This window comes from Ursus maritimus, unplaced genomic scaffold (assembly GCF_017311325.1).
Source record: "Ursus maritimus isolate PB19 unplaced genomic scaffold, ASM1731132v1 scaffold_8, whole genome shotgun sequence".
Lineage (NCBI taxonomy): Eukaryota > Metazoa > Chordata > Mammalia > Carnivora > Ursidae > Ursus > Ursus maritimus.
In genome coordinates, this window is record NW_024426996.1 from 10,414,823 (window position 1) to 10,438,907 (window position 24,085).

The 24,085-nt window shown below is 35.1% G+C and overlaps 1 protein-coding gene and 1 pseudogene across 2 annotated transcripts in view; both read right to left on the reverse strand.

The window, feature by feature from the left end:
• Positions 1-24,085, reverse strand: part of CCSER1 (coiled-coil serine rich protein 1) — a 733,960-nt gene that overhangs the window by 125,651 nt on the left and 584,224 nt on the right. The window lies entirely within an intron of this gene.
• LOC103677961 lies at positions 4,862-6,841 on the reverse strand (annotated as a pseudogene).

Here is a 24,085-nt window from a genome sequence, read left to right on the forward strand (position 1 = left end):
TTTAACACACTGCTTTGGTTTTCACCATTCTCTCAATATGATTTTAAGTTTTTTGTAAGGTACATCACAATCATTATTCTATCTTTCATAAGTAAATTGAAATAGAAAATAGAAATAGAAAAGATAAGTGACTTGCTCAAGGCAAACACAAAAGTTATCAAAAGAGCTAAAACAAAACACTGTCAAATATTTCAATAACAAAACCAATGATTTCATACTTACAGACAATAGCTATAGAAAACTGAGAAAAGTGCAGTCATTTTTATTTTTCCTGAGAGCTAAAGCCAAGACTGTCTAATACATATAAAGATAGTTTTTAATGAACACAGAAAAAAAGTTTACAAAACCTTTTGTTTTTAGCTTCATAAGGAAATCAAACGGTTTAATTTCAATATTCCATATTTTATCAGAAAAAAAGTCTTCCAAATTTAACTTCTGCTAAAATAAGGGAAGACTGCCTACTTAGTTCCATGGGCATTAAATCCATCATTTCATTAAATGTGATTTTACAGAAACCCTATGAATTAGGTGGTATTACTGAGATTTTACAGGAGAGCAAGGTGGCTCAGAGAAACCCCAGTAGCCAACATTCCACAGTCACACATACATTACGAAGGAGGTTTATACAACTACATGTTTGCTGAATGACTAATTTCTGAGTTGAGGTCAATGACTGGTTCTATAGATAATAAAGAGTGTTATGATAAATACTCTATCTAGATTCCAAGAGTTCAAGATTTCTTGAAGATCACACATATTTAGAAATGTTGATACTTCAGTGAATTTAGGTTATCTTTACAAAGTATGTTAATGAAGTAAAAAGGGAGTATTCCTGGGGGAGGAACCTTCCTGTTCATTAGTCTTGCTTACAGAGCCTCGGTAAGTTCAATATTATTTTAGGGGAATCATTTGAATGAATATCAAAAACATGTAGAAGCCTACTGTCCTTTGACACTTTTCCTTACAGTTAAGTGGATGGAAAAACTCCTTTCTCCATTGACTTCCATTGTCAACTTTTGAATAAATAAAGTCCTGGTGGATAATCTGGGCCTCCTTAACCCTGGTACCCTTTTGAAATTGGTCAGCGAAAGTTTTCAGACTTCCCTAGGGCATGTAGTCTGCAAGTGCAATAAAAACAAATGACTATATTTGCACTTCTTACTAGTTCAGCATTTTGCTTGAATTATTTTGAGGATCATTAATGAAACTGAAATATCCTTAGAGATCATTTAGATGGTAAACACAAAAGGATACTGAGGTTTGGGCTTACTTTCTGGCGATTTCTGACCAATGCCTTTTTGGAAGAAAAATAACCTGAAGATTAGAGAAGAAGCTTGTCCTCCCTGAGTAATAGACAGCATAGGCTTCCCAACCCCAACAGGTGACAGCGATTAACTACATCAGAGGGACTCAGGGAAAGTCAAGTCCTGAGGGCATTTTTACAAATTAAGGTGCTTTTAAGAACAATAAAAGCTATTTAAAAATGGCTTAAACAGAAAAGATATTTATTTATCTCATAAACAAGATAACCAGTGATGGGTGGTTCCAGGCTCAGCTAATTCAGCAGCATAAAAACATAATCAACGATCATGATATTTTCTATGTTAGTTTCACTCATCCTCAAAGGGTAGGCATTAGTTCTTGGGCTTGACCCTTTGTAGTTGTAGGCAGGGAAACACAAATCCAAAAAGGATGCTCTCAATCAGCTGGATTTAACAGTGGGAAGGCACAGTTTTCCCTCTCGCAAGTATTATTTTCATCAAAGGCATACTATTCCCTTGGTCCATTGGCCAAGATTGGGCCACACAACCAAGCCCAAGGGAGTATCAGGCCTTTTTTTAGCAGGCAGGTTCTATACCAAGGAAAACTGTCTGCATGGGGAGAAGATCAATGAGGTAAGAATCTGACATTGTAAGACTACATACATAACTTGTAGGGAAAGTCTGGCATCAGTTTGCACTCTTAAAACTCATTACTTTAAATATCTTTCATTCAGTAGAGTATTTAGAAATAAGTGAATATTAAATGTTAGCCATTTGACAAGGGTCTGAGAACACAGCAGCAAACAAGATGGAAAAAGAAGGTTTATACTCTTTAGTGCAAAGAACAGAATTCTAAAGTATGATGATGTTGTGGAAGAGAATTACTAGGTTCTAGAGAAACCCGCTCCAGTCTTCCCCGATTAAGCAATGCTTAAGCTGAGACCTGGGAAAGTTGATTATAATTTTGCTGTGGGAAAAGAAAAATAAAATACACCTTGACTAAGATAACAGGGAACACAGGAAGTTCAAGGAAATAAAAGATACCTAGCATAGATGAAGTATGGAACACAAAGAGACAGAATGACACTGGACAATGCTATAAAATCAGCCATATGATGCATGCTTCCCAGACCTTTTATTAAGAACAAGGGGAATGAAGGTTTTTAGACTTTATTTCAAGGACAAGAGATTTTAGTAAGGATAAGACATTTAGTAGGGATATGACATATTTGAATAAAACTGTAAGAATGGGGAAAAAGGGAGAGGATAAAGTTGTAAGAGAGGAAGTGAGGATGCCAAGTAGGCTACTAAAATTCTAGAGGAAAGAATAGTATTTCTGAGTTCCTGGTAGTGGACCTGAATTATAAATTTTGTTCCAAGTCTTCTAAGAAAATGCTCAACTACTGTCTAAAATAGCTTTTACCAGGTATTAATGTATTTGATTTAACCATACATAGTTATAAATCAATTCACTATGGTTTAATAAAGAGTTTTCAAAAGTCAACCAAGAACTTCTAACACCATTTTCTAATAGAACAGCAATCTTGAGGAATGCATGGCTCCCTCTAGCTTATATGTGGTATCCCACATGAAGTTCACTGGTTTTGCAGAAGAGTATTCCCTCCCCAAACATAAGACAGAATATGGGAAACAAAATGTAATCTCTGGGATGTTGGTTTTGTAAATAAAATAATAGGTTTGGTTTTTTAATTTCTTTGTGTGTTGCTTTGGTTTGTTTTTCCACAAGAATGTATTTCTAATAATAATACTGGCCTTTAATGGAGAATTTGATTACAATAAATTTTGCTTCTTAGATATTTTTACAAGGCTTACTTACAGTCATCCAACAAGAGATACATGTATCCATGCACTCATGCACATTCTACTTTCAAACTAATCTTCTCCAATGTATTTTTCGAATGCTTGAATTGTGTTTCTTTCTATTCAGGAACTTATGAATACTGAAATACAATATAAATCTTCTCCCTATCATAGTCATCCACTGCCAGTGGTCTGTAAAATACAGATTCAACAAATTAACTTTTGTTAGACCTGAATTCTCTTCTTCCTACAGTAGTAACTTTAAGCAGAACAGTGTTCAAGATAATGTAATTTGAGTTATACTGTTATTAGGCAAAAAACGATGCTTATTCTTTAGAGAAAACTATATGAAAATAGTCTAATAAATGTATTCAATCATGAGACCGTCGATTGTCTTCCTTTTCTTCCCCCAAGATATTAAACCAGCAGAATAAGAAAACATTTAAAGGAAAGGAGAATTATTACTAAAAGAAGCAGCTAACATTTATTTTCTTTTAATTGTATGTCAGGCACTCTGGATATATTGTCTCATTTAACCCTTACGATAATCCAGAGTTAGGAACTTGTATGTTGTGATTAACCATTGAAAAACTAATGCTTTAAGTGTGTAAATAACGGACTCAGTCTTCCAGAACTACCCTGTAATAGTATTAGGTCTGTTTGGCTCTAATGTCTGGATATTTTGCTATAAAACATCTATAATATGCTGAACAATCTTAGGTGTTTCAGACACATTTAATTTAGTTAGTACGATGATTCTGATGAGTAGATATTAATATCTATGTTGAACAGATAAGAAAACTGAAACTCAGAAAGGCTTAAATACATCTTTCAATGTCACTCACTTAAGCAGTGGACAAAGGTAAGTAATGGAGTTTTCATTTCAATCTACACATTTTTAAAAAATTTATTTGAGAGAGAGAGAGAGAGAGAGCACATGCGGGGGGATCAGCAAAGGGAGAGGGAGAAGCAGGCTCTCTGCTAAGCAGGAAGTCTGACGTGGGGCTTGAGCCCAGGACCCCCGGATCATGACCTGAGTCGAAGGCAGATGCTTAACCAACTGAGCCACCCAGGTGCCCCGAAACCTATACATTCTGATATCAGAGCAACTGTCCAGGTTCCAATTTACCCAAGATGAATAGTAGAAATCGTGACAAATAATCAAAAGAAAACTCAGTAAGGGACGGGGTAGGAAGTGCTAGAAGTGAAGTCTTCGAGCCCAACAGATTATGTGTAGAGACACTTTTTTTTTTTTAAAGATTTTATTTATTTATTCGACAGAGATAGAGACAGCCAGCGAGAGAGGGAACACAAGCAGGGGGAGTGGGAGAGGAAGAAGCAGGCTTATAGCGGAGGAGCCTGATGTGGGGCTCGATCCCAGAACGCCGGGATCACGCCCTGAGCCGAAGGCAGATGCCCAACCGCTGTGCCACCCAGGCTCCCCGAGACACTTTTAAGTTGTCTATTATGGCAGAGATTTATTGATTAATTAATCCATTCATACATTTTTCAACAAATACTTTGTAAGCGCTTACCATGTGCCAGTTAGTGGGAATATAGTGTTCAAAGAAACAAGTTTCCAGTTGAGAACTGAGAGGACTAAGTTAACTAAGGCTTACTGGGTGTGCCAAGAGGAAGATAATTAAGAAACAGAAATATGTGAGGTACAAAATTAAAAACCTTTGTCATTTACTAGCTGTCTGACCTTTCTTTTTTTGTAATTTAATTACTTTGGATTTTTAATATTTCTACATAATGACATTTGACAATTCTTTTTTTTTTTTTTCCCCTTCCTGTTTGTCTCTCTAATAGTGAATCAGAAGCTATTAAAGTGGCCGAAGTTGTTTTCCTAGCCCCTGGAGGACTCAGGGATGCATCCACTTGAGGAATCCGAGTTTGGCAGCCATGAAGTTAGTATGTGGTTTCACAAGGGGAAACAGTGGCAAACCATGCTTGAACTCAGCACGTTCTGAATCACTCAGGTTGTGCCAAGGCTGGTGCTTGTGACAAGTTTATATCATTTTGGCATGGGAACTCTCCAACCATAGGACAAGAAAGAATCCATTTCCCTGGCAAGAACATGAATGGATACCTTATGTCTCCTTGGAGCATCTACTGCCAACATTTCCTTGCAGAATTTGATGATATCCCCCTCAGTAGGTGTCTTTATTTAAACATGCAACTTCTGTATTATATCTGTCAAAACTGTGCTGCTGGAAGATGATCTCCCCCAATATTTAGCACACTCTGTGGATAGTTTCTTTGGTTTGTCTAGTCAATGAATTGCTAATGCTTGAATGTGTTTTTGAAAAGCCTCTTCTGTCATGTCCTCTATGGTCTTCTCCATGGTTATTAAGAAAGCTTCCACTCTGCTTTTGTCTGTAGGCAGTGAGGTGGCTTTTCTGACTGGATGATGAATCACAAGCCCTGCGTGCCATTGGCTTGACGTGGCCCACTGAGGATGATAAGCCCAGCTGCTCCCTGGTGAGCAGGGTATTGAAGAAGCAAGGCTCACAGATGATCTAATAGAAGAGCTCTAGAAACATATTCTCTGAGATGCTTTGCATGTCCGTCTGGTGGTATATCTCGATGCCACAGTTATTGTGAACTTCATTCCTCTGCTGATAAACAAGCCACCCTCTGTCAGGGAGCCAAACTTCTCTATACCGAACCAGCTGACTTGGAAGGAGAGGATTCATACGAGCATGTTCAATAACGATGTCTTTAACTATCTGCATAATTCCTAGTGCAGCCTGATTTGTTATGTTTCTATGGGAGAAGGGCTTCAGTCTGCAGCCATTGCAGGAGCTGAGGTATGAAGGCCTTAAGGGTGACATCATCCAGAGCTTCTTTTAATTCATCTTTAGTCCAGGCCACTTCACAGCCATCAGCAAGCGGAGGTAGTACATGGCGTGCTGGCGAGGCTGCCCAGCTTGGAAATTGTTGAGAGCACATATATGCCTCTTTGATAACTTCAAATCTTCTTTCATCAATCTCAAAGGCAGCCATTTCCTCAATAACCTTCTTTAGCAAAATCAGCTGCTTGTCATCATAACCTTTCACTGAGAGATACATCCCAAAGATGGTATTTTGGAGGTCATAGCTCAAGCCTGCTAGCTCTGCCGCATATGCAAATTCATTGAGAAAGTCTTTGAGAATTCAAGGAGCTCAAGGCACAAATAGGCCATGTTCCAGTGCAAGGGGTCCATATAAGCAAATGGGCTGAAAAAGTCAAAGTTGAGACAAGCCTCTGGCAAGAAAAATTTACCATCTTGTTTGAGTCGGTTGCTCATATCCTTAATAAGAGAAGGGTATGGTGCCATTTCCTTTTCTAATGACAAAAATCTCAAAATTCGTAGGAATAAATTCATTTTTCATCGGAAGTTTAAATTTCCTGTTCAGGTCAGCATTTTGCCATGTCTTAATGACTTTGTCTGGTACAGCTTCTTGCTTGTACTGGGTTCTATGCCACTCTTCTGCATGATCAATTTTTCCTTCAAGACTTGGAAACTACTGCAACCCACACATTTTCTGGTCTGAGTTTATCCAGGACCATCTCCATTAAGGCAGGTCTAAATTCTTCCAGTAAATATTCAGCTGGGAGCACTTCTTCTAGGCGATAATAATTCAATATTCCTGCAATCTTAGAAATACAGCTCATGGCCTCTCTTTACCTTTAAACCTAAACGCAACAGCATTCAAGCCCTTGCACTCTTGGAAAACCCATTCTTGAGGTCCTTCTGCATATAACTTCTGAATGTATTGAAACATGTGCAAAATTATATCTTCAACATGGAATAATCCTTCCTCAGTCAAGTCCACATTAATGACAAACAAACACATAAAACTTCAGGCTCTTTTCCTTCTGCCCATCAACAGGAGTATTTACTCAGCCCTTTAAGGTCTGATAACAGACTTCCAGGACCTTCATGCCGAATGAGATGACTAAGATAACGGCCAGGATTTGATCTGTAGTATTTCTGAAGACCAGGTATGGGAAACGTCACATAAAGATTCCTGACATCCTTAATGGGTACTATTTTGTAAAGCTGTTTAAGATGTTCTTCTTGGAAAGGGTGTTCAGGAAATTCTGGCAGTGGGACATTTTTGTTCTCAACTTCAGAAAATAACTTTACCACCAGATTAGTCAAGTCTTCTCAAGATTCACACAAATAGCCATTAAGTTGGATGAATAATAAGTAGAGTGGAATGTCAGTAGCTCTAGCCTTTCATCAAAGCCTTCGTGGTTTGGTCTAGTCTCTAAAATATATTTGTTACCTGTCCCAAATTTGCTGAAAGGATTCCCTGTAGCTTTTCCAACTGAAAGAGTCTCCGGGCATCGTTCATCACAGGCTTCTCATGTTCTGAATCAACCACATTCACCTCTTTATCTTTGCAACTGTTATCAAACAAAGGGCACAGGAAAAATTGTGCAAACTAGACTACCAGTTTATTATCAAAGGCTATAATTCAGGAACAGCCAGATGGAAAGGAGGTACAGGGCAAAGGTACCTGGGAAGACGCACAGAGGACACTCTTTCCCAAGCCTCCATGTTTTCATTAACCTGGCAGTTTTTGACCTTTCTGAAATTCCTTAATATCTGAGTACTTCAGTTTCCTCACACGAAAAATGAGAAGAATATTGCTGCTTAATTTATGGTTGCTGTAAACATTAAAATGAGTGATGAAGACTAATATGTGTTAATACATGTAAATCACTTAGAAGGACTGCCTGACTTCTAATCACTCAATAAATATTAGTATTAAGAATTTCACAAATGTTGCATGTTATGATGATGAATCCTGTTTCCTATTAACATTAAAGCATATTACCAAAGTTTATTCAAGGTACAGCTAACTCTTAACAGGTATTGCTGATTAGATCTACCAACCAGAGCAAGTCTTTTTCAAACAGGGGTTTCTGTTCAAAACAAGGTCAACTGGAACTCTGAAAATTTTCCTAAAATTATTTAATTTGCTATTATCTTTGAGATAACTTTCAAGAAATACACTTCTCTTAATAAGACTGACATGCCACATTCTTCTGTTCAGCAGCATGTCTCTTGGGTCTTAGAAATTACAAGGAGATCCACCAGTTCTGTCAAAATCATGAGTGCTAGAAAAATACTAAGGATACACAGCAGAAAATCTATCTCCCTGATTTCAGGAGAACTACACTGAGATTAAAAAGGGAAATTGTTTCACTTCATATTTTAAATTATTATATTAAAAAATTACTTGAGGAGCACCTGGGTGGCTCAGTCTGGTGAGTGACTGACTCTTGGTTTTGGCTCAGGTCCTCATCTCAGTGTGGTGAAACTGAGCCCCAGGGTCTCTGCACTCAGTGTGGGGTCTGCTTGGGATTCTCTCCCTCTCCCTTCCCCTCTGTGTATCCTCCTGCTCATGCGCTTTCTCTCTCTCTCTCTAAAACAAGTAAATAAAATCTTTTAAAAAATTATCTGAAACACCACATTTACTATTAGTGGCACTTCTGACAGTTTGGAATGCACTTCTCTAGTGTAATCCCCATACCTGACACATGAATAGACTGAACTAGATGCTGTGCAAATTCCTTTCTCAAGACCATACAGCTAGGTAATGGAGGAATCTGTACCAAAAGCCCTTCTCCTGACTGTTGTTCAAACATGGAACCAACTCATCCTCACATACCGTGGCAACTGGCCACCCCAGTTATAGCTGATCCCAGATGGGGAGACATTTTACTCAGGGACAGTTTCATTACACCTCTACCTACAAAGGTCAGACTTTAAAACATCTGTTTTATAAAAGAAAATACTCTGCACAGAATATCCAAACTCATTTTCTCTAAAAAACTATGAAATATTAGCTAAAAATTCATAAATGAAAATAATTTTAAATGTTAATTACATAAATTAAAATGTGCCTATTTTCAGTTAACCCATTACAAACAATCTGTATCAATTTTAAGATGTACATATTTGTAATTAACTTCTTAAGGGAGAAATTCACATGTGTGTCATAGTAGTAATGAGCTTCAAAATGGAAACTGCTACATTTTTAAAACTCCAAATTATAATGAAGATAGAATAAACCCCATCATCCTGAAAAATATATTTTCTTACTATTCACATTTGTGTTCTGAAATTGTTTCTCCATGTGCTACATTGAACAACCTTATCTCCTTGTCAGTAAAATTATCTCCAGAACAATGGTCTACACTGCCAAACTATCTGTAACTGAATGTAATAATAATTCTTACGTTGTTTCATTGCGCACCTCACAAATTCGAAGAAGAGTCAACAAAAAATAATTGTTATTATGTTTTGACATTTTGAGCAGATACCTCAGCTCTCTCTGGAGAGGAAACAGGCTGCATTTTTACCACTTAATCTCCAGTACTCAATTATTCGTTCTCATGTGATCTCTAAATAAATATATGGAGTTGGTTCATTCAATTTTAGTCTTCAAGGTGCTGAAGAGTTATTATTATACAATGAATCATTTTTCCTTTGTTAAATCAATTATAGAACTCAGATAGAAAGGGATCTTGCCAATAAGTAATCTGGGCAGAGTTTAGAAGCTATACATTTCATTTAAAATATTAATCAGCAATTTGTAATTTTTTAACTTAAATTCACAAAGTCCTCTTTGATCATATAATAGTACATTTTTAAGGCTGAGAATTTTACTCTAACATACAGGTCCTATCAATGGACTTTTGGAATAAGAGTGGTTGAGATAAATGAGCTTATTATAATTCATTAGAAAGTGGTATGTGGATGACTGCCTACTTTAATTAGTTTTATTACTGTAGGAAATTGTTTCATATGCCAGGCTCATCACCAAGCACGCCTGGAAAACATTAGAGCAGTAATCAGACTCGATATGAGGTACCTTTCATTAGGCAGTATGGCTAATGGCACTTATAATGAACAAGGAGGGTATTGAAAAGATGGACATGACAGCATCTAGCAAAAAGGAACTTATCAGATCAACTGTTTTTGTGAAGCCAAATGCAAATTATAGCACTTCAAAATACTGTTGTGGCATACAGGGGGCAAGACTCATAACTATGGCAAAAGATTTAAGTATCTCAGGTTCATCTAGTAAATCTCAATACAAATTTTCTATGATTCATACATTATTAGAAAATGTTAGTAATTGGATCTTCTAACAAAGTAATCCTTCAAATGATATTTCTTAACCATCAACACCCCAAGAAATAATACACCTAAGACTTTGATCAAATAAAAAAAAAATCAAGTCATAATCTGAAAGAAGCAAAGCCAAATATAAAACACATATTTCAGAATAGAGGTAAATGAAAAATTATAAATACAGTCCATAGGAATTGTCTGGGTTCTGAATTGACTGTTTTATAAGTACAGACTTATAAAAATTTTTAAAAATGTTCTTAATAATTTTTTACTACGTTCAAAATTAACCTTACAAACATTTCATATTTAAGATTTTGGCCTTATGTAAGTATTAGAAGTTATACCTCAAAAACTAACTAGAAAATAAAGGCAATTCTATGCACCTCTATCTCACTCCTAAGACACTCATACCATTCATAACTTCACCAATTTTATTTTACCATACCTTGTTAAGTAGTGTTTAGGAAGCACAATTGTCATTTCACTGATCAAGAAATGAACATTATTATTTTTTTTTCTTTTTTACATATACTGAGAGCATGTTGAAGTTTCTGACTACCCAATCTAACCTTTACTTTTATGGGTACATTCTTTCTATATTTAGAATTAATTATTCCTTCAAATATGTGAGCTATATATTCAAGACATTCTAATTTCTCTTCTGCTATTACAGAAAAGATATTATCATAATTTCAGGCAAGGAACTGCAATTTCTGGCCCCTCCTCTAACATATTTTGTTTTTACTGGAAATATCCTAATTACAAAGCATTATAGTTCAAGGAGCTATCAATTAGCAACAAATGCAGAAAACATCAGAAACTGATTTTCCATTCAATGTAGATGTCATCTATGTCAGATAAAGTCTAACTTTAGAAACACTGTGGGAAGGTGGAAAGGCATTTAACCATATCCTTCTGTTCCTGAGTAGTCTTGTTAAAACAACAAGCAAACCTAACTATCATCATTAACAATAACAGACACCACATGCACCACAGATCGAAATCTCTACAATTATTTTTAGTGTACTAAAAAAAGTTGCTTGCCTACGGTTTACCAGTAGTTTTCAAAATTACAGTGTAAACATCCTGATTTCCTATTCTATGACATTGATTCAGCATACAAGTCTGCCATCTATTGCTTTTTTTTTAAAATAAAAAAGCATCATAAAATTAAACAACACATGCTTCAAATTAAGATCACTAGTATTAGAAATGATGGCCATTCTGTATTCTCTTAAAAAAAGATTACTCTTTTTGGATTACATTCCATTTTGTTTGCAATACAGATTACTGATTAGTGAGTATAGTGGATATAAAAACTCAGGAGGAAAAAGAAATTTTTTTTTTTTCTTTTTAGGTCATAAAAGGAAAGGATCTTCACAAGAAAAGACACTTAATAGATAAAATCATTTTTTAACAAATAAGAAAAGCCTACTTTTCTTTAAGAGGAAATCAATTTTAACAGACAAGTCTCAGTAATTCTGCCAGGATGTTCTTGAGATTAGAGAATGATTTGAGGCTTCATTTTATCTACTACACCACAACTCAAATGTTTGAAAACTACAATAACTTAAGCCTAAGCATAAAAATATTTTTAAGGTAAAAAAAAAAACAAACCAGTCTGGTGATTGATTGATTGATCTGCCATAAAAATATATATATACATACATATTTCCTTCTCAATTTTCCAAAGACAGTGAAATATTTTCATTTTGTTCCAGTAGTGAGTGTAAGTTATACCTGACATTTTATGTGAGAAATTTTGCTTTTTAGCATACATAAAAGTCATCAATAAATAATAAACACCTATCTGGTAAGTCACCCATTGTCCATTAAAAAGTAGTCTTAATTTTAATACGGAATAGTAATTAATATGAAGTTTGCTATATGTTTACTCTCACATTTTTTTCCTCTCACATTTTTATGAGACAACTGCAAACTTTAATAAATAGTATATTGATTTGAAAACAAACTCTAATAATAATCTTCATTGTCTCTGTAAAACAATATCTTTGAAAAATAATGCTAGGAAAATCTCTAAGAAATAATGGGATGTATTTATAATTTAATATTTCATTTATATGTTACATACTGTCTGAAGATTATTTTCTTTTTTTTTAATTACAAAAATGTTATCGACATTTTTGCTTTGAGACCAAATGTTCTGAGTGAAAAGACAATGTAGAACTACCATTTATGAGTAGAAATATGTAATTTTTTGTCTTAGTCTGATTGCACCTGGGATTTAGACAAAGATCAAAACCTGGGGGTCCATATAGGCAAAATTTACACTGATTATATGTTCCTGCTTGCTGCCAGTGGTAATGACACCTAAGAATCACTCCATGACACCAATTTAAGTCACAACAATGTAGGAACAGGAAACCAGAGGATACATTACACAAAACTGTGTATAAAAAGAAAAACAACTATTATCTGCTAAGGTTCCAAGTGAAACAAATTCCATGCCAATATCAGGATCTGTAAAATGGCACAAAATTGAAAACCTTCAAATTAACTGAACCACCACATCCATTAGGGCCCAACACAGCAGATTTGAAAGTTCCACATTCAAAACAGCACCTAACTTTTATGAAAATGCCAATTTTGTTCTACCTCTTTGTTCCCTTCTTTTCTTCTTCTTCTTTTTTTTTTTTCTTTTTCTTTTTGGGTATAGTTGACACACAATGTTACATCAGTTTCAGGTGTACAACAGAGTGATTCCCCAAGCTTATACATTACGCTATGTTCACCACAAGTGTAGCTACCACCTGTCACCTACAACGCTATTACGATACCAGGGACTGTAGTCCTTATCCTGTGTCTTTTAGTCCAGTGACTTATTCATTCCATAGCTGGAAAGCTATGTGTCCCATGACTGTTTACCCATATTGCTTGTCTCCCCACCTCCTTCCCCTCTGGCAACCATTAGTTTGTTTTCTGTATTTATAGGTCTGATTGTTTGTTTGTTTTTTAATTCCACATATGAGTGAAATTGGTATTTATCTTTCTCAGTCTGTCTTATGTTACTTGGCATAATACACTCTAGGTCCATTCACGTTGTCACAAATGGCAAGGTCTTTTTCTTTTTTATGACTGCATAACATTCCATTATATATATAAATATATAAAATATATATAATATATATATAATATATATAAATATATAAAATATATATAATATATATACATATATATGTACACACACAATTTATTACATATATATACATATATCACATCTTCCACATATATATGGTCATATATATATATATAGATGATATATATATGTGATATATGTATATATCACATCTTCCACATATATATGGTCATATATATATATGTGTATATATACATATATCACATCTTCCTTATCCATTTGTCTATTGATAGATACTTAAGTTGCTTTCATATCTTGGCTGTTGTAGATGATGCTGCAATAAACATAGGGGTGCATATATCTTTTCAAATTAGTGTTTTTGTTTCTTTGGATAAATAATAGCAGACAAAGGAAGACTTTGCATAATGGCAAAGGGAACAGTCCAACAAGATGTAATAATCAAAGTGGCATGAAACTAGAAATAAATGACAAGAAAAAAAACAGGAAAAACACAAATTGTGGAGGCTACACAACATGATGCAAAACAATCGATGAGTCAACAGAGCAATCAAAGAAGAGATCAAACACAAACAAGCAAAATAGAGACAAATGAAAATGAAAACACAACCATCCAAAATCTTTGGGACACAAAGAAAGCAGTTCTAAGAGGGTAATATATAGTCATACAGGCCTAGAAACAAGAAAAACCTCAAATAAACAATCTAACCTTAAACCCAAAGGAACTAGAAAAGAAGAACAAACAAAGCCCAAGGTGAGCAGAAGGAAGGAAATAAAAAAGATCAGAGCTGAAATAAATGACATAGAGACTAAAAATCAATAGCAAAAAATCAATGATACCAAGAGCTGGTTCTTTGAAAAGATAAACAAAATTGATAAACCCTTAGCCAGATTCATCAGGAAAAAAAAAAAAGAGAGAGAGAGAGAGAAAAAAAAGAAAAAGCACCCAAATAAAATCAGAAACAAGAGAGACGTAACAACTGACACCACAGAAATATAAAGGATTATAAGAGAATACTACAAAAAATATATATACATGCATAAATTGGACAGCCTAGAACTAGAAGAGATAAATTCCTAAAAACACACAACCTTTCAAAACTGAATTAAAAAGAAATAGAAAATCTAAACAGACCAATTACTAGTAATAGAATTGAACTGTCATTAAAAAACTACAAAAAAAAATAAAAGTCCAGAACCAAAAGGATTTACAGGTGAATTCTACCAAACATTTAAACAAGAGTTAATAATTTTTCTCTATTTTTTTGTTTCTTATTGCCTGACATTTTCTAAAGACAATTATTTTATTTGGTAAAAAGGTTTTAACATTCTCTCTCTAGTTAGGAGCAAAAGAAAGAATAGGATGAAAGAATAATACATTTTAATTTCTACCAATCAACTATAAATGTGTATGATGGTATAAATGAGTTAAAAAATTTTTCATTTAAAAATACCCATTTAAAAATACCCATAAAAATTTGTTCACTCAATGTTATTTGAAGGAAAATAGATGATTATCAAATCATTAGTAAGAAAAATAACAATTATGTATAAAAATAATAAAAAAATATTTTTTAATTCTTTAAACATTTGGATTACAGGATGCCTGGGTGGCTCAGTCAGTTAAGCATCTGGCTTTGGTTCAGGTCATGATCCCAGGGTCGTGGGATGGAGCCCCACATCGGGCTCCCTGCTCAGCGGGGAGTCTGCTTCTCCCTCTCCCTCTGCCCCTCCCTCCTGCTTGTGCTCTCTCTCGCGCACGTGCGTGAACTCTCTCTTTCTCTCTCTCACATAAATAAATAAAATCTTTAAAAAACAAACCCAAAAGACCATTTGGATTACAAATTTAATAAATCAAACTAACAGCCTTAGAAATATTTTATAAACAAATATCATTTGAAATGAAGAATAGCTCATACCTTATTATAGTGAAGAGATTTTATCTTAAAGATAAGAATGTTATGGCCTGAATGGTTGTATTCCTTCCAAATTCATATGTTGAAGCCCTAAACACAAATGTGAAGGTATCTGGAGGTGGAGCCATTGGGAGGTAATTAGAGTTAGATGAGGTCATGAGGCTGGAACCCTCATAATGAGTGTCCTTCTAAGAAGAATCAGAAAAACCAACGCATGTGCACACACACACACACACACACACACACACACACACACACACGTACACACATACACCCCCCACACACATACACTGCGCACATGAAAGTGCTCCCGCGCTCAATCTCTCTCTCTCTCTCTCCCTCCCTTGCACCCTCCCTTCCCCCCTCTCTATCTGCCCTGTGAGATCACAATGAGGAGACCCTCTGCAAGCCAGGAAAAGACCCTCACAAGGAACCAGATTTGCTGGTACCTTGCTCTTGGACTTCCTAGCTTCCAAAACAGTGAGAAATAAGTATCTGTTGTTTAAGCCACGCAGTCTGTGGTGTTTAGTTATAGCAAGCAGAGCTAAGATAAAAAACAACAGGGGTGAACTAGGGTAATTTACGGAAATATTAGCAGCATATAAGTACTTTAAAATTATAGCTATATAAAAGGTTCAATAACCAAGAATGCATTAAAAATTTCATAGTTATATTTATGATAGCAAAAGTAGTCTGACAAAAAAAATAATTTCTGTATTCGCAGGATAATGATAAGGTTCTGAATGGAATTTTATAAGAAGCAAACTCTTGCCTCTAGCATTTTTTTTCTTTTGAAACAGATGAAAAACATCACAACTGCCATCTCCCTAACTCAAGTGATAGATTGCATTTGCATTATTGTTCAGATGACTTGTTTAATTCAGACTTTTAGTAAAACAGTTTTGAGCAAAACATTTCATTCGTCTATGTGAAAAACCCAATTTCTTTGTCATTGCATGTGGTTATGCTTTTTGAGTGTGTACATGTGTGAAAAGAAAAAGACAGCTTGTGAGAGAAAAAGAGTGAAGCAACTGAGTATGAGAAGAGAAGAGAGCGCACCAGTGAAAGAGATTTGGAGGAAGGGGCAGTAGAGGAAGAGAGAATGAGAGATTACCGTGGATGGTAACCACCCAGCACACTAAAGGATAACACATAAATGATAGTTAATATAAGGAATATAACTTGCATTGAGGTTTTCTCTTAATATCTGAGGGTAATATTAAGATGCTGGAGATTGTGTTTGGTAAAGCATTCTTGGATATATATCTTATTGTTGAAATATTGATCTAAATGACCCATGATGCTCTCTAAAAATGGTAATTCTTATATGTCCTAATTTTTCTTTTTTTAATCACAGTTTTTAACTTTTCACTCCCATATTTGGTAGCAAACCTTGATTGAATGCTGTATTATCTGCAGCTGTGTAAAAAATTAAATGGAACCAATATCGGTCATCTCAGGAATCTGGCTGTTGTTCAGCTGGGTGTTGTGACTCAGGTCCCCTGAGGTTGTAATCAAGATGTAAGCCAGGTCTGTAGTCTTCTCCAGTATAGACTGAAGATAAAAGATCCTTTACCAAGCTCACTCACATGGGTGTCCTCATAGATCTGCCTCAGGACATGGAAGCTTCTCCCTGGGCAAGTGATCCAAGGGAAAGTGCAACAGAGTGCCCAAGAAAGGTTAACCTGGATATGAATGATTTAATATGTCATATAGCTTTGTAAAAAGCATGTATTTTTACAGTAATCTAGTTAATGATACCCACAAAGACATTCACAAACCAGGAGCATTTTGAACTCCCTAAGTTAGGACAATCGTTTGGTTTAGTTCAGCATCAACAAACTGAGAATCAACTGATCCCTAGGGAGAAAAGAGAACATAGACAATTGTCAAAGCAGAAGAACTAACTGTTTAAACCTATGGCATTCCTCAGATTATCAAAGAAATGGCAAATTTAAAATTCACACACAATCATATGATGTCTTCTGGTAGCGAAGAAAGAAAGAAAGAAGAAAGAAAGAAAGAAAGAAAGAAAGAAAGAAAGACAAAGAAAGAAAGAAAGACAAAGAAAGAAAGAAAGAAAGAAAGAAAGAAAGAAAGAAAGAAAGAAAGAAAAAAAGAACCAAAAATATTTGTTCTGTATTTGCATTTTGCTTCTTCTGGAATTGTGAATGGTTCCATTATGGTTAAATTATTCTCAGATTAGTTTATTGTACTGTACTGTATATATATAATATTTTGTATTTTATATGTATACATTTAATATACATATTATATATATAATATACATATATATATAATATTATATATAAACAGAAACACGGAAAAGCAGAAAAATGAATCTGTTGCGTCACATCCTCTAAATGTCCTCCTGTGAAATCCATTGAGAAAGCTCGGTAGACCAAATTTGCTAATGTTAAGATAGTGACTATCATGTGCATTTTGAAAAATTTGAATGATGCCCAGAGCATCTGTTAGGTAGCTGGACACCATTCTCCTGTCAGATAAACAGCATCAACTTGTTCAGTAATACAATTACATTCGACAGGTAATTCTTAAGTTGAACTGACTGCTAAGGTAGTGATAAATTGCTTTGACTCTCCCAAAGTACAGAGGATACATCACATCTCAAATGAGCTCTAGTGCACAAAACGTAAGGGTACTCAGACTACATAAATGCTTTATATCTCTTCACTGTCCCTACTTCTGTATCAGTGGAAAGAAAATAAGTATGAGTTACTGTCAGGATTCGTGAACACAGAGAAGAAATCCAGAAAAAAAAATCAACTCCATGAAAATACAGATGTGTATGCGTGGGTATAAAATTAAGTTTTAATACTAGGTGACATTTCTCACGTAATGACAAGGTCATTTTGATTATGATTTGCTTCATATTCTTTGTACAAATTTGTTACATATACATAATGTATTCAAATAAATATTTAATTTTGTTTGAGCATTCAGATAGTTCACTGCTCTTTACCTAGATGTACCTATTGTTACTTAATGCCCATGATCCTAAAAATTTGAGTTGTAAATAAAAAATTTGCAAAAAGAACATTTTACATGAACTGAGAAAAGTATGTAAACGAAACTTTCAGGAAGTTATTTTCATAAATAGGTATCCATCTACATTAGACTCATCTGCTATGTTCAAATATGGGTTGAGATTGATGGATTTCATCTTTAGATTTTTGGCACAGCACAAGGCCCCAGATTTCCAACAATTTTTATTCTAAAAGTTTCCGTCTATATTATTTTATTAAAATTTAAAATATGCGTTCCCTTTTCTTCTTCCAATGCCTTCAGTGATCCTGCCTACCCCCTTGGATTCAAACACCACCTCTCACAGGAAGCCATACAGCTAACGGTCCTGAACTACCTGTATGTCCTCAGACAGATCATACTTACATCCATACTTCAACCTTCTTTCTGCTCAGAATGATCTTTCCCTATACCATCACAGTCTGCCTTCTTCTTAAAAATTCAACGCAAATATTACCCTCTGGGAAATCTGGAATCTCTTGGTCTAAATAAGATGCCCCATTTTTGTATTTACTTAAAAATACATTATAACCCTTATAAATCTAGCCTATAATTGTAGTTTGGTTTTGTTTTTTCCACCCCTATTCCTCATCAGACTGCAATTTCTTAGAGAAGAGAAACCATGAACTTAATTGAATTTGCATCCCTGACTATAGTGGGATGACCGGCAAAGAGTAAATATTAGAAACAAAACAAAACGAAACAAATAAGCAAACAAAAACACTGTATAAGCAGGAAAAATGGAAAGAGGGGATGACTCTCCTTCAATGTCTGTATTCCAGATCCTAACAGAGTACAGAGCAATCCTAAACAGGTCTTCAGATATGCTTCTTAATTGCCAAAGTGCTGGAGTGAGGGATCCTTGGGTAAAATATCTGTGTATCAGGTGTTCATAGGTCAAGTAAGGTTTAAAGGAAAATAATATTAGAATGTCCCTTAGGGAAACAGGTAAGAAATTTATCTCTCTCTCTGTTGAAAATCTGCATATGTATGCATTGCTAATAGCTGTATTAGGATTTTATGCAGTAATTAGAATCCTTTAAGGAGACCAAAGGCTATTTAAGAAACCATTTTTGTTAAAAACAGGTTTCCCAAAGGACTTGTACAGGTTGTTAAATACTAAGCCAATTTAGGTTTGATATAGCAACGCCTCCGAGAACATAGAAGAGAGTTAATTAAGTGAGTTAGTGACCTGTTTGCTAAGAATTATGTTCTTGATAGGAAGGAAACTTGGACAGAGACATTTTACAGAGACTGTTGCAGCCACACTGAGTTGCCGTACAGATACAAATTTTTTTTCTCTACTTTTCACTTGGGAAAAGAAAGGTGTATAGACCACCAAAGGAGAATGAGAACAATGAGATACCTCATGGAATAAAGAAAAAATTATTTTGTATATACAAAATGATTGGTTGGTTTATTAGGTAGTAAGGGATATACACTGGTTAACAGTACAGTTGTCTTCATTAAAAGTATATGGAAATGACACAGTCCAGCAGAAAAGAGGCTATGAACTGACACTAGTAAGTGACTTTTTAGGAAATCACAGGTTAGGGATTTTCAACTAATTCTCTAGTTGAGAAAAAATTTTGCAAATGGCATAAATTAAATTACATTTTCTTTATCCTTCTTTCAAATCACTTAATAATAGTTTAAGTTGTACAGTTAATATTAGAATTAATATTTAAAATTTTACACTTCTTTTTTAATAAACACTTCGATTCTTACAGAGAAAATATTATGGTCTGCTACTCTGCTTTCCTTTCTGTTAAAATAAGGCTATGCTCCATGCAGCCCACACTTAAGGTACTATCATCATTAAATGACAACTGATGTCTCTGTAGGCATAAGGCACCTAAGAAAAATTAATTAGTATTTTCAGTGTGTTCCATAAATGCAGCTTTATTAGTGATGATGATGTTGACACTCAAAGACCAATACTGTTTCTTCTCCATAGCAGATGAATAGCTTTCTGGATTATAATTCTACTTATATTCTACTAATCAAAGTTAATCCTGTAAAAAACAAACAAAGACATACACCTTGTTTAGAGACATTATCTCCTGAAATACTTCCCATTTGGCTATTAAATAAATGTGTATTAAGTTCAAGTCTGCCCTAATTGATTATTACAATCTATCTGGAATGTCAGACTTCACACAAATCCTAGAAGTATGGTGGGTGCTCTGAAAAAGAAGAATCAGGTGGTAGAGGAGCATATTACAGGAACACATTATCTGGTGAGCTAGGATAATGTAGTGCAATATTGAAATGTCTGCTTTCTCCTCATATATTTTCCCTCTTACTCTCATTCTAAGCAAGGAAGTAGGCTTAATTTAAAGGAGAGTCTATGGGAAACAGAGGCCCTTTATAAAATCCTAAACATCCTGAAAAGACAATGCTGAGGATACTAGAAAGAACCAGGAAAGTGAGAAAACATTTGAGGAATAGCAAGGAAGTGAGGGGAGATTCCAATAGTAGACAGAAGGAGAGTTATAGTGGTCTCATGAACAGGGGAGACTTAATTCTTGTTTCTGGCACCACTTGGGGAGGTGGCAAAGACTCAGCAAGGAAGAGCTATCTTGTTCAGTCTTAACTTAAGAGGCTATGTTCTAGGTAAAGAAGTTTTTAATCTTTCCCAAGGTGCCACTGCTTTACCTCTGACTACCCATCAGACTGACATAACTTCAGATACCCAATAGTTGGACCTAAGCCCCAAGGAAAGTAACAATGCAATCCAGGGAACCCATTGTCAGAGAAAGGAATTAGAAGAGAAATAACCATAACCTGGAGTTTTTGTCAAAATAAAACTGGAGAAGTAGATGACAATTTGAATAACAGTAATAAAATTTAAGGGGGCTGAGGCTCAATGACAGTCTTTCTAGAACTAAACAAACATATTGTAATGGAAAAACATTTTTTTTCCCTAAGACCTGATTTAGTGACTAAAATATCAAGTAAAGGAAATAAATCAAAGCACAGAAAGAAAAAAAAAAAAAAAGAAAGAAAGAAAATTACCAGGAAAAAAAAAAAGATAAGAGATTTGGAAAATAAATCAAGGAGACATAATTAGCGAATAATAGAATTTCCAGACTGAAGAAAAGGAAGAGATAGAAGAGAGAAAGTAACCATGTAATCACTTAAAAAAATAAGATGAAGAAAAACCTGAGCTGAAGAATGACTTATGTCTGCAGATTGGAAGAGCTTGCTGAGCTCCAGGCAGAGCTGACACAAAGGAATGCATATCTAAGGATTCACCCATCTAATGGGATTATGCATTAAGAGGCTTGCAACATTAATCACCAAATGCATCAATAAATGTGATTATCTCAGAATGGAAATATTTTAGATTATCTGACTACTCTTACTAGATGATATTTATTATTCTATTGTTTTTTGTTTGTTTTACAAAAAAAGTATTTCCTACGGCTGCTATCACAAATTAACCATAAACTTGATGGATTAAAACAGAAATTTATTCTTCTACAGTTCTGGAGTCCAGATGTCCAAAACTGGTATCACTAGTCTGAAATCAAGGTGATCACAAGGGCATATTTTCCCTGGGGGCTATAGGGGAGAACCCACTGCTTGGTTCTCTCAGGTTCTAGTGGTTGCTGACATTACTTGGCTTATCGCTGATTCACCCTAATCTCGTCCTCTGTTGTCACATTGCCATCCTCTTCTGTTGGCATCAAACCTTTTTCTGCTTCTCTCTCATATTTGCAATGACATTTAGGATCCATCCAGATAAACTGGGATAATCTCCCCATCTCAAGATCATTAATTTCATCACATCTGCAGAGAGCCTTTTTTTCAAATAAGATAACATTTACAGGTTGTAATCTGGACCATGATACACTTTGGGGAGACATTTTTCAGCTTACAACCATATGTATTTTTTATAGTATAAAAATGATAAGGTTACTTTTAGTATGAAATAACAGGATTTGGGTTTTTACATAGGCACTATTATTGGAGTCATTTATATTGTTTTCAGAGGTGAGAGACATAAACAGATTTTTATTTTTAAATTATACCTATGGCTACACTGTAGTGAACTGTTTTTGTTGGAAGTAGGTATACAAGACTGCAGTAGGTGGTCAGGTAGGAGGCTGCTGCAGGCCTGGGTGAGCCAAGAGAATGATTCAGACTGGGGAGAAACCACAAGCAAAGTTCTCATGTAATTACAGATTACCCCTTAAAACATAAACATATGTAGGTAGTTTTTGAAATTACTCTTTATGTTTTAATATCCCCTACCTGAAAGAGAGCAGGGACTGGACTCAGGTCCCTTCAACCCTAACAGCAAAATCCAGCGCACCTTGATAGCTGAAACTCCACGGCTCTTGAGTAGCAAATCTCGTAGGAATGTAGAAGCAAGATGCTTACCGACTACAAAGACCTCAGGATACGGGACCAAACCAGTCTGTGCCAAGGTGGACCCCAGTGCTGACCTTTCATCGACTTTTTCCCTCACTTATAATACTAAAAATCATACCCAGGGATGGAGATTTGACATGCTAATTAAACATGTGATGCATGAAGAAGCATGACCTCTAAGTGTACAGGCACCAATAGATCCCACCTCTACATGCTTAGATGTCACCCTTTTCCATCTTAAGCCTCTTTAAAGCACTGTCTGACCTCTCCTTGGAGAGTGAGACTGAGGATTCTTTCCTTTGTGCTGTCTCCCCTGTGCCTGAGCATATGTGCCTATAAAAGTCTTGCCTGGAATTCCCCTTTGGCCTCAAGTCAATTTCTGTTGCGTAGAAAGCCCAAGGGCCCAGGTCAGTAACATAGCTTTCTAGAAAATTATTTGACTATAATTTTACCATTTCTTTTCCTTTTTTAAATTAAATTTTGTTTCTTTGAATTGGCTTTATATATTTATTTGAAGAGAATCGAAATTTTTACTATTCCTCTTCATAAAGAACATATGGTGTTCTCTATTCATATTTTTATCATGTAATAGAGATTTTACACTTTTTTCTATAGAGGCCTTAAACATTCTTTGCCAGATTAATTAATTCTTTTTTCCCCTTTTTTAAAAAAATGAAGTATAGGTGACATATAATATGATATGTTTCAAGTGTACAACTTAGTGATTCAAGAATTACTTACATTACTCATACATTCATTACTCATTATACTTCAGTAAATGTAATTACCATACAAAATTTTTACAATATTATTGACTATAAAAAAGAAAACAAACAAAAAGTGATATTATTGACTATATTCCCTGTGCTATTGACTTATTTATTTTATAACTAAAAGTTTGTACTTTTCTTTTTTTTTTTTTTAAAGATTTTATTTATTTATTTGACAGAGATAGAAACAGCCAGCGAGAGAGGGAACACAAGCAGGGGGAGTGGGAGAGGAAGAAGCAGGCTCATAGCGGAGGAGCCTGATGTGGGGCTCGATCCCATAACGTCGGGATCACGCCCTGAGCCGAAGGCAGGCGCTTAACTGCTGTGCCACCCAGGCACCCCAAAAGTTTGTACTTTTCAATCCCCTTCATCTATTTCACCACTCCCTCCTTTTTCTGACAACTGCTAGTTTGTTCTCTGTATTTATGAGTGTACTTCTGTCGGTTTGCTCATTTGTTCTAGATTCCACATATAAGTGAAATGATATAGTATTTGTCCATTTCTTGTTTATTCTTGGTCATGTTAGTTAGCCTTCTTATGAAATGCCTGATGCTTTTGTGCCTTCTTTTGGTGTGGGACATCTCTTCTCACTTCGATGGTTTACAAGAGTTTAAAATTCACTTCCTCACTAATCTGA